This window comes from Octodon degus, unplaced genomic scaffold, assembly GCF_000260255.1.
Source record: "Octodon degus isolate 3935 unplaced genomic scaffold, OctDeg1.0 scaffold00053, whole genome shotgun sequence".
Taxonomy (NCBI): domain Eukaryota; kingdom Metazoa; phylum Chordata; class Mammalia; order Rodentia; family Octodontidae; genus Octodon; species Octodon degus.
Genome location: NW_004524629.1, coordinates 918,334 through 930,770, shown reverse-complemented (window position 1 = coordinate 930,770; position 12,437 = coordinate 918,334). Strand labels below are relative to the sequence as shown.

The 12,437-nt window shown below is 38.6% G+C and overlaps 1 pseudogene; it reads left to right on the top strand.

Moving 5' to 3' along the window:
• Positions 1-1,072: 1,072 nt before the first annotated feature.
• Positions 1,073-1,490, top strand: LOC101591920 (annotated as a pseudogene).
• The last annotated feature ends 10,947 nt before the right edge of the window (positions 1,491-12,437 follow it).

Below are 12,437 nucleotides of genomic sequence, written 5' to 3'. Positions count from 1 at the left end.
TTGTAAGACAGAGATATTGTTACTTGCTTTATAGATTTATGAAGAAGAATGAAAGCCTAGGTGCCAGTATTTGCCATCTACTGAGCCTCCCAAACAGTGACTGGGGTGGAGGTGGGGATTGCTGGTAGCTCCCCGCCCTTGCATGTGCAAAGCCTTGGCTTCAGTCCCCAGCAGCAGTGCTACCAACAATGAGAGTGTATGACCAGTGCTATCATTATTGCTCTAAGGAATAACAGCTGCACGCAGATAACATGCACTAGGGTGTAATAGGTTGTCCGTAAGAGAAATAGTAGCTAGTTGCTACCAGGGCAAAAGAAAAGGAGGTACTGTATCTAGCCAGAGATCGATGCGAAGCATAACGCTAACTTTGTCATAAAAGTACAGAAACACGTGTCTGTTAGACCTACATTTATTCTTTAAAATATTTATATCGATGAATTATTAATTTTAATTCTGAGTTTTATTATATTAAACAATGAGTACTTTACAGATGAAGTATCACAAAATAAAGTATTTAATTTTTAATATTAAGTGTGTATAAAAAAGCATCAAAATTTTCAATAACGTTTTTTGGTGTACAAAGTCTAAAAAAGAATATCACAAATAAATTCTTATGTGAACCACAATGAAAGTGCCAATAGCGCTTCACGAGAAATCTTTACCTCACTTGTCACACTTAAGGCGCTCTGCACACATAGTAACAGCATGCTCCATACACACATATGGCTTACGTTGACAGCACATGTGTTTTACAGGCCTTCTGGTAGGACATGCTTGACATCTCACTGGTCTCGCTGTTTTTTTTTTTTTTTTCAGGAGATTTTTCTATTATACAGTGTGCAGTTAACAAGAATATACAGTATCAATGAATAAAGCATTAAGTTCTTAATATGTGCTGTGTACGTAAGATAGACAACCTTTTAACATCAGATATGTACTTGCTTACAAAATTTAAAAGATAACATCAGTGGTGGCTCTCTCCTGGGCTGCTTCCCGGCTTCCTTTCTTTCAGCTCAGCTTCCCACCCTGGGCATTCTGAGGTGCTGCGGCCGCTGGCCTCACCGCTGCAGCTATGATCTCCTTAACAGATACTCAGAAAATTGGAATGGGATTAACAGGATTTGGAGTGTTTTTCCTGTTCTTTAGAATGATTCTGTTTTTTGACAAAACACTACTGGCTATTGGAAATGTTTTATTTGTGGCTGGCTTGGCCTTTGTAATTGGGTTAGAAAGAACATTCAGATTCTTCTTCCAAAAAACATAAAATGAAAGCTACAGCATTTTTCCTGGGAGGTGCATTTGTTGTCCTTATTGGTTGGCCTTTGATAGGCATGGTTTTCGAAATTTATGGATTCTTTCTCTTGTTCAGGGGCTTCTTTCCTGTGGTTGTTGGCTTTATTAAAAGAGTGCCAGTCCTTGGATCCCTCCTAAACCTACCTGGAATTAGATCATTTGTAGATAAAGTTGGAGAAAGCAACAATATGGTCTAACAACAAGTGAATTTGAGGACTCATTTAAAATATTGTATTTATAAAATCCTATATTTATAAAATCCTTTGAAGAATATTCAGCACAAACTTAAATTACATGAAATAGCTTGCAATGTTCTTTACAGAAGTTTAAATGTATAGCCTACAAAGTACCAACAGCACTTAGCAAAGAACCAGTGAAAATAGGCTTCTGATCATGTGGTCTGAGAAATCAGCAAAAAAACTGAAGGAGGTGAAATCTATGTTACAGTGCGGATTGAAGCTCTTGAAGGCTGTTTTTCTTCTCTTTCTGCAGTGCGTGAAACACAGCCATCCTTAGAAAACTGTGGTGCCTGCTACTTCTTTTTAAGATTCAAGAGCATCCCTACACATTGGCTTTTAGAAATATCCACTATGATAGCAAAAGTACTTCCAGTTGCACTGTGTCTCTCAAAGTGATGCATGAGTTGGATGGGATTATGTCATTTTGATGTGTTTAACACAGAAAAACTTGTTCTGTTGTTACAAATCACTTTTTGGTTTTTTGTAAACATGTGATTAAAATAAAACTGTGTGGTTCTTCCGAAACTTAAATTTTAAAGCCAAGTGAAAATCTGAACTAGATATTCTGCGTCACCCTTTACTAGATTTTACTTTGTATCTGATGAAGCAGTTTTGGTCAGTGACACAGTCCAGAGACACTCACCCTTCGGAGAAGTCCGCTCTGCACCTCCGTTTGTGTTGTTTCATTACCTGTATGCATTGGACAGAAAGCGTGCTTGACTCAAGAGTCACCTGTTACATAGCCAGTTCCTTTGAACAGTCTTTTATTTAAAATATTAAATGATGCATATCCAGTCAATTTTTCCTTCATGATGTAGCTTTTCTTTTATATTTTTCATTTTTAAACTTGAGAGGTTTATTACCTTTTTATAAATGAAAATACCTTTCAGTAATGTGTGAAACATGTAGCATGTTAAAGAAACTAAACCTATAGCTTGTTCTAGGGCTGTTCGCTTAATGACTTCTCCAATGTTTTCAATAACACGGAAGTCAGAATGTGTGATGTGTGCATCCCGCGAGTGCTCTTGACCTTGCTTTAGTGGAGAAAACACCTGAGTTCACATGCTGACGTTCACCATTATTAAACTGGCTATGGGTTCTTAAAAACATGTTTTCTTTTTTACTTCCTTCTGTTGTCAATTGATAGAGAATAAGAAGCAGCAAATGTTTTCTTTTCTGAGGTGGCAGCTTTGGTTGTTGATGTGGAAACATTTCAGGACCTACAGTGCTATTTTATGACTAGTGATTACACTATTTTTTTAGCAATTGTATAGCTTCTTAACACATAAAATATAAGTGAAATCTGTGATATTTATTTATGAACATGTCTCCAAAATAGGTAAGTGCTTTTATTTTTAGTTGTGTCTTGGAATGCACAAAGAACTCCCCATCTTGCTCGTCTACAGAAGGAAGGACTCTGTGTACAGTGTAATGGTTCTGTCTCATGGATTACCGTGGTGTTTGGTACTTGCATTTGACTTTATGATGTGATCTGTGAAAATGGGACAAACGGAGACTCCTACCTCAATAGTTCATGAAACAAGAGACCTAATATTGTATCTGACATTCTTCAAAAAAAGGTAATATCCTCACTTGAGGGTGTCAAATATATATTCTTTGGAACTGACTTATACAAGGTGCCCTGCAGGACTCTTACACATGTTTTTGACCCATATAAGTTGCAGTAGCTAGATAGTTCTCCCTTTTTAGAGCAATAACAGCCTCTGTTAGCGTAAGGAGCAGCTGTATCATTTAACTCCTTTATATACATGAATTTCTATCAACACATTCTTTGCACTGGTAACAGAGGTCCCTTTTTCAGCAATCTTATTTCAGAAAGCATTATTGGACTTGAAAAGCTTTGTAATCTCTGAGTCCTTAGGTTGAGGGGCTGGAGCAGTTTTCAGTTTCCAGTGAGTGTGCAGTTCATGTCAGATGTGAGTAGGAACTGCTTGGCAGTGTGTATTTCTTATTCAGAACCTTGATGAGGCTCTATTTTTAAACATACTTGCCTTCTAACAGAAGCCTGACCTCATTGTTTGTCCCCTTCCAAAATCAGCCTTCTGTCTTTGTGGTGAAAATGGACTTTGATTTTTTTCTGTAGAAATAGAGGAAAAGGTATAATACTACAGAGCCATAAGTGTTTCTGTCATTGTTCAAATGTATTTTCTGTAGCAGAAACATATTTGGAATGTCTTTTCCCCCTTACAAATTATAATTTCTGGTATACTGCTGCTTTTAAAAGTCTCAGGCAGATTATATAATCTAACAGTTGAATATTGTAAATGCACTTGTCTTCTCAATAAAAGAATACATCTATATCTATATCTATATCTATATCTATATCTATATCGTCAGAAGTAAAAACTATGTGAACTACAGAGTAAACACAAACAAAAGCCCACTGCAGAAATAATCTTCACTTCAACTGTCATACCCAAGGCAATCCTCACATGTGACAATGGCATGTTCCATGTACAAGTGTCATATACACTGATAGCATATATGTTGTTTTCCTGTCCTTTCTTGCAGGGCATAGTTGACATCAAGTTTTCTTATTGTTTTCTTTTTTATTTTGTGATGTTACCAGGGATTGAACTCAGGACCTGGTGCTTGCCAGGCAAGCACTTATTCCACTGAGCTATCTCCCCGGCCCCTAGTTTTCTTATTGTTGCAGTAGGCCTTTTTCGTGCTGTGCCTCCTGCCTGTTCCCCTGTTAGCTCCTCAGTGTGCTGCACAATACTTTTGTGTAGTTCCCTGGGAAGAAACATTTTTTTTTCCTCTGTTCTAAGTAATCTCTTATGTGCCCCAGTCCCAGTCCTCTGAGGAAGTTGCATGTTATATTCTTTGTAAACTATCAAACTACTTATGTCACACATATTTAGGATCTATTAAAACATAACCATTAGCCTATGCTTTGTGCTTTGAGTGACATCACAGTAGCTGCACAACTCATCAATGATATCTATCTACTCCACCTTTAATTTTGTCGTAGAGAGTTTCCTTCTGAGGCTTCCTTTTGTCAAGGTTTCCCTTTCAATATTTCTCCATCATGATGCAACATTGACATTGGCAGTACCAGTTTGTCTTTCTTTGCCATATATGGGAAAATGCTATATCTTTCTGAAATCTAAAGGCTGTACCATACAAATTTCTGTTTTGAAATTGAAAATTTTCATTTGGAAATTTTGCTTTGTTCCTGCATTCAGTTCCTTGGCTGGTCAACTTGTGCTCTCTCAGCAAATGTAACATCTATTGGAAACCGGTACACCAATTGTTGAATGTCACATTCTACTTAGTTTGGGAGATGGGAGCAACAAATCTGTTGATGACATCACTCAGTTTATTACTATACAAAGAAGATTCTTAAGGCTGAGTTCCAGGATACAAAGGAGGTCCTGATGGCTGAGTTCCAGGATAAACGTCTAAACTGAAAGCATAGTAAGTCTTTGCTTCCATAAGGTCATAAATTTTCATGCCATATTTTGATCCATCACTTTTCTATAAGTTTTTTACATTTCTGAACTCACCATGAGAAACCCATGCTAAGTATAACAGTCCTACGAATGCTTTCAGTTCAGCTATTGAGGTGTCATAATGATACATTTTTAATATGGCTATTTGTGCACATGCAACATTTTACTTGCATTTTAGCCTTTGTTCATTTGACCCTAAGAGTGTGAAGACTTATGCTTTTAGTTTAGATATTCATCTGGGAAATAAGCCATCAGGTCCTTCTTTGTATAACAATAAGCTGAATATGTATGTATGTGTATGTGTGTGTGGTATGGGGATTGAATCCAAGGAATATCCAACTAAGATACATCCCTTACCATTTTTTAAAAAATTTTGAGACAGGGTCCCCCTGAGCTACCAAGTCCCCCGAGGTTTGCTTCAAAGTTTTGGCAATTATGAATAAAGTTACTATGAATATCTGTATATAGGGTTTGGGTGGACATAAGTTTTCAAATCCTTAGCATGCATACCAAGAATTGTGACTGGATCATATGAGAAGAGTATATTCAGTTTTTTAAAGAAACTGCCAAACTGTCTTCCATGTGACTGTGCTGTTTTTATTTCCACCAGCAATAAATCAAAGCTCCTTTTGTTCTAATCCTCCCTAGCATTCTCCTTGCCAGTGTTTTTGATTTGTGGCATTCTAACAGGTACGCAACTGTGATAGCAAGTGTTTTTTGCTTGGTTGGTTTGGTTTTTGTATTTTATTTGTTTTATAGTGCTGAGGACTGAACCAAAGGCTTAGTGTCATAGTATTCATTTCTTCATCTCAGAAAGACTATCTGTATTTTTCTTTTCTTTTTTGGTGGAACTGGGGATTGAACTCAGGTCCTTGCGCTTGCCAGGGAAGCGCTTATTCCACTGAGCCATCTCCCCGGCCCCACTATCTGTATTTTTCATTAAAAAGTTGCTACCTCTATTTTGGAAAAAGAAAAATGGGTCTCTGAGAAATTACTGGACTTTCAGTGATACAGATGTGAGGATGATTCTAGGAGAGATGCGTGTTTTGTGACCTTTGTCATCTATTTTGGTTGTCCGTGAAATCATGATTCACAAATCACACTTGTAATGCTGTTTTCCATAAAGTGAGTTTTTATCTTGGTTAATGAATTAGTGAGGCATTTGTAAATATTCTTATCAATTTGCAGTAATTCTTTCCAAGTAACTACTCCAGATGGCACATTTGAGATTGGAACACAGAATATTGAGTGTTTTTAGGATATAATGCCATCTCTAATAATACTTTCTTCCAGATAGCATGGCCAACATTTTTCTTCCTAATACCATCTAATTAAGCAAAAGGAGAGCTGCCAGTTGGAAAATTCCTATTTTGTTTTTAGAATGAGGGCTTTTTTAATATAGACTTTGGCACCTACCAAGCTTGGACAGAAACATAGCCCACAGTAGTGAGCAATTTGGCCTTGTTGGTAAATAAAATATATACACTTCTAATCAGTTTCTGTTAAAATTAAACACAAATTATGTTCCAAGCACATTTAAAGACATTGCTTTGGCAGCATGGCTTCACAAGCTGAATCACTGATATTTTATGATACAGTTCCAGGTGGTACAAAGTAAACATTTAGACCCAAACATTTCTCTTTTATGTTTTGGTTTGAATTTTCTTTTTTTTCTACCTTTGATCTAAGTCTTAGATTTCAGTGGAACACAAAGATCTTTAAAAAGTAAAGCTGCGCTTAGATATGGTCTATAGACTTGTCCCTGTTTTCGTATTCTGTGACACATGGAAAGGAACTGGCCAATATTGTCCCACCATAGCCAGAGTTTCAGAAATTCTTCTTAGATTACAGAAAGAAAAACCTCCCTTAAACTTTCTCTGATTTTCTGGATTTCAACACTCTTAACATCAGCCCCTTCAAAACTGGTAAATAGGTTAATTTATTTGCTATTATCAAAGAAAGAAGGAAAGGAGGGTGCCTGGCCCACTGTAGCCTCCCATCCTTGGTCTCTGGTAGCACACTCACAGATGGCAGAGGAACCAGTGACAGATGGGATGGTAATAACCACTCTTGGAGCACAACTTGGCTGTATTGGGGCCTTGTTCTTGATTTCTCAGCTGTTTATTGCAGTGTAAGTCACTGGGACTGAGTTGGATCTAAATGTATCCTGTACACAGGCGATGCATGGTTTGCATTAGATTTGAATGAGAGCAGGAATAGGCCGTCTATAGGGTGGACACTCAACCTGTCGGCTCACTTGGGCTGCACTGAATAAAAAGGAATCATCATGGGATACTGATAAGTTATGCAATACCAATACTAGATTAACAACATTTCCCCTGTGTTAAATTATTTTTATTTTAGCATAAAATGAGGAGGGCAGAGTGAGCTGTGTGTGGCAGGCACAGGAGGTGCAGGGAGTGTCACCCTGTGCTCCCCCAGTGCAGTGTTCTACTATTGCCTATGTACTCCTTACTCTAATGTTCCACAACTGACACAGGAAAAATATTATTAAAAATCACATAATAATCAGCTTTCCAAGCCCAGGCCCATAAGTTAGACATGTCTCACTTTGAGACTTTTCCCTTCCCTTTCTCTATGCAGAGTGAAACTGAATAGTCAAATTGCTAATGTAGTTTAAACCTAATCCAATATCTTTTTCATGAAAAAATATATCTGCACAAAAACATTCTCTCTCATCAGCCCTGGCTTGCCTTTTCCCTAATATGGTGCAGGTGGTATTGAAGGTGGTAGATGTGGACACACAGCCTCTTCAGTTTATTCTGGTCTTGCATTAGATTTGGAGTGTGACTTGCAACATTAATTGGTCCGTAGCGTGATGTTGCTTGACTAATTGCTTCTGAACCTACTGTCTTAGGCTACTGAACTCATGGACCATTCTTCAGGGAAAGTGACTGGGACGCGCTGGGTGGCTCACAAAGGCTTGCTCAGGCCCTCCTCCGCTCTCTTCACCTGCTGACTTCCGTGTCTTATCTTCTCTGTGGTGGCCTAGGCTAGCAGTGCATCCTGAGGCTCTGCTCTGTGTCACTTGGCCTTGTCCTGGGTGCCCCCTGGCAGCCTCAATGCTGTGTCTTCCTCTCATGGAAGCAGAGCCGTTTGGAAGCTGAACTTCAAGGCACTTGTCTGCCTGAGGGTGATGGATTGTGTCCTGTGTGGTGGAGGGTCTTCATCACTAAGACCTAAATAAGCAGAGGAAGACAAGCGCACGAACTCTATTTATATGACCAGTTTCCAAGGGAAGCACCCTAGCATATCTCCCTGCTCTGTCATCCTCCTCTCTGGCCCCTCATTTCTACACAGGCTGTCTCAGCTGCAGAAGGGGCCAGTTTCTTTCTCCTGCTCTATTTCCCACTTACATAAAACTTTACAGTTTAACTCACTGCATGAAAGAAAAAGACAAGTGACTTTAGCTAATTCTTTTGTGTGGCAAAAGCCCTGCCTGACAATGTTTTGTTTTGCTTCATTTAAACCACATTGCTAATGTTTTTCAAAGTTCTAAATGCTTTGGTTTATTTAGATTAAATCATGGTTTCAACTAAACCATAGTTTAAAGGACAGAAATGGAATATTGATGGGTGCCTTCATGTACTGGGATCAAGGCACCATATGTGGAAAGTTGGAAGGAAAGAAGGGAGGAAGGAAGGAACGAATGAATGAAGGAGGGAAGGAAGGAAGGAAGGAAGAAAATTGTGTATGTTTTTCCTTCATTATATTTATACTGGCCCAAATCCTTACAAAAATTTGGCAAAACAAGTCTATAATTTTGATTCCAATTGACTTAAACAGATTTAAAACTCCATCTAATTGGCTCTAAAATTTACCTTCTTTTCTCTGTCCTGTATATCTGGTGAAAACTGGAAAGTGTAGAATCAGACCAGGACCCAAGAGTGGATGTCAGAAAAGGGCCATGACCGTGGCTTCAGCCACACAGTGCAAGTAGCCCACAGCTTCTCGAATGCCAGAGAACAGAGCAGAGCTGATTCAAATGGGACTGTATTCATGATTGTGCCAAGGCCATCTTGCTCTCCCAAATGTTCAAGTAAATCTTGGGCACGGAGCTGGCTGCTCAAGTACTGTGCCATTCAATGTCTGATTGCTTGCTTAATAATAAAAACAGAATCTACCGATGACTTCATTAAAATGTAGCAGGTTTGAAGCACATTCTCTAAATTCCTGATATCATCTGGGAAGCTCATAAATCACCCCATAGTCTTGGGAAGAAGAGAAGAGCAGATGCTGTTATTTTAGTTCCTGAATCTCATGAATCTCGTGTTATCTTCAAAGTTTCCATGGTTGGGAAAAATATTTGAGCTGAGAAAACTAAAAATTTAGTGAGTTATTATGCTGATAATGACATAAATTGAACTTGCTGCACTGAGGCTTGTAAATACTTCATCACACTTTTAGTTGCAGAATTTAAATCCATGTAAATTTTACTATCCCTGATTTTATAAAGAGTGATAGTAGATGAGTAAGTCAGCTGGAAGAATGGCACAGGATAGGGACAGCTTTTGTGCATGGTGTGTCCCGTATAAGGGGGTTAAAGCTTGGGGAGGATGTGAAGGACACTCTCAGGGATGGCTTGGTATGGGCTCTTGCTCAGGTTAGGGGAAGAGGTACCTGTGCAGGACAGAGGCCACCTGCTTGGATCCAAGCCCTGAGGACATCAGGAGGGAATCAATGAAAGGAAGCAGGACTAGCAGTTCAATGTTGATGTGGGGAGAGCAATTCCAGGAGCAAATACATGATGCCAGTATCTAGGAATAATTTACATATGGAGAAACTGATCAAATAAGCAAATAGACACAGAGAAACTGGAGACAAAGATCTCACTTTAGGAGGAGGAAAAAATCTAAATCAACTCAATGATAACTGAATAGGAATTGGTAATATCAGGATGTTGACAACAGTGTATAATTGTCCTTTGGTATCTGTGAAGAATAAACTCTACCACCCTCTGCCTTCACATTCTAACACCTGAAGATAGTCATTACTTCTATAAAATGGCAGGGCCAGCCAAATAGCTCAGCAGATTAAAGTGTATGTTTAGGCAGATCAGGGCCGGGGTTTGATCCCTGGTCTGCCATGCTGGCCCCGCCCCTAGGGCATGCTGAGACAGGGACTGAGACTGGATGTGGTGGCACAAGCCTGTAATCCTAGCTCTTGGGATGTTGTAGACAGGAGGATCACTATGAGTCCAATCTATGTAGTAAGCCCCTGTGGACCCTGTCCTAAATACAAAAATAAATAAATAAATAAATAAGGCATAATCTTTTCATATAAATTATGCCCATCTTCCTATATATTGTAAGTAATCTCTACTTATAATTTATAATAATTTCTATGTACTTACATCCGATGTAATATAAATACTAATACATTTATTGCACCATTGATAAGCAAAAGAGAATTGTATACTTATTCAATACAGATTCAACCATAGCAGCTCTAACTACAGATGCACAAATGAGATACAAGACCATCAGTGTTCAAGCTAGGAGTGATAAGGAGAGCCCAAAAATCTATGAAGTGACCAAAGACTATAGTTGACTGTGCTATAGAGCTCTTCATGGAAGGAGGTTCAGGACAGCACCCAGTATGTGGCTAATTCAAGCTTTGCTTCTGGGAACTTTCTGGGATTTCTTTTAAAAATATTTCAAGGGTCAGCCAAATAGCTCAGATTAAAGTTTCTACAAGCAGTTGCCAGGACTGGGGGTTCGATCCCTGGGGCCTGCAGTGCCTACCCCACCCCCGGGGCACACTGAGACAGCAATTGAGACTGGGGGTGGTGGTGGGCACCTGTAATCCCAGCTCTTAGGAGTCTGTAAACAGGCAGATCACTATGAGTCCAATCTAGTAGTGAGACCCTGAACACCCTGTAGATTCTTCCCTAAAAAATACAAAAAAAAAAAAAAAAAAAGAAAGAAAGAAAGAAAGAAAAAGGAAAAAAATTTCCATCTATGGATGTTTGAAAATATGGATGAATTAGAAAATGTAGAAAGAACTACAAACACACTCAACCATCTTACCTTGGCAAAGGGGCCAAACTTGTTCACTGGAAGAAAGATAGCCTGTTTAACAAAAAACTGGAAAAACTGGCTCTTCATATGCTGAAAACTAAAACTAGACCCAGGTCTATTGCATGAAGAGGTAAACATTAAAGCAGAAACACTAAATCTATGGGAAGAAAAAGAAGGTGGAAATCTTGAAGACATAGGGATAGGCAGAGAGTTCATGAAGAAAAATGAAACTGCACCGGAAGTACTGGGATCTCATTTCATTGAGAAATTTTTGCATGTCAAAAGAAATCACCAATAGAGTGAAAATACAACCTACAAATTGGGAAAAAAAATCTTAACCAATAATCACACAGACATTAGGGCCCCAAAAGATCTGATCCAAAAATGGGCATTTGAGATGAATGCACACTTCCCAGAGGAAGAAATACAAGTGACAAATAAATACATGAAAAAATGTTCCACAGCACTGGCATTTGAAAATATGGATGAATTGAGGAGAAATGAGAAATGAGAAATATGGATGAATGAGGAGAGCCCAAAAATCTATGAAGTGACCAAAGATTATAGTTGACTGTGCTATAGAGCTCTTCATGGAAGGAGGTTCAGGACAGCACCCAGTATGTGGCTAATTCAAGCTTTGCTCCTGGGAACTTTCTGGGACTTCTTTTAAAAATATTTCCAGGGTCAGACAAATATCTCAGATTAAAGTTTCTGCAAGCAGTTGCCAGGACTGGGGGTTCGATCCCTGGGGCCAGCGATGCCTTCCCCACCCCTGGGGCACACTGAGACAGCAATTGAGAAATGCAAATTTAAACAACATTGAGATACCATCTCACCCCAGAAATAATGATTATCATAAAGAAATCAACTAATAGCAAATGCTGGAGAGGTTTTGGAGAAAAAGGAACCCTTCTCCACTGTTGGTAGGAATGTAGACTGGTACAACCAGTATGGAAATTGGTGTGGAGACTCCTCAAAAAGCTAGGACTAGAAATCCCATTCAATTCAGCTCTTTTCTTTCTGGGTATTTTCCCAAAAGAACTGAAAACATCATATCATAATGATATATGTGCACCCACGTTTATAGCAGAACAATTTGTCATAGCCAAATCTTGGGAACAACCAAAATGTCCATCATCTGAGAAATGGATGTGGTATTTTTATACAATGGAGTCATACTCATCTATAAAGAAGGGCAAACTCAAAGCCTTTATAGGTAAGTAGATGCAACTAGAGGCTGTACTCATAAGTGAAATAAATCAGACTCATATGTGTAAATATCATATTGTCTCCCTAGTGTAAGAACCTGAAAGAAGAAATAAAACCTGAAAGGTATGATTATATATGGTAAAATGGAAAGAAACTAAACTTAAGAATTAAACAATTAA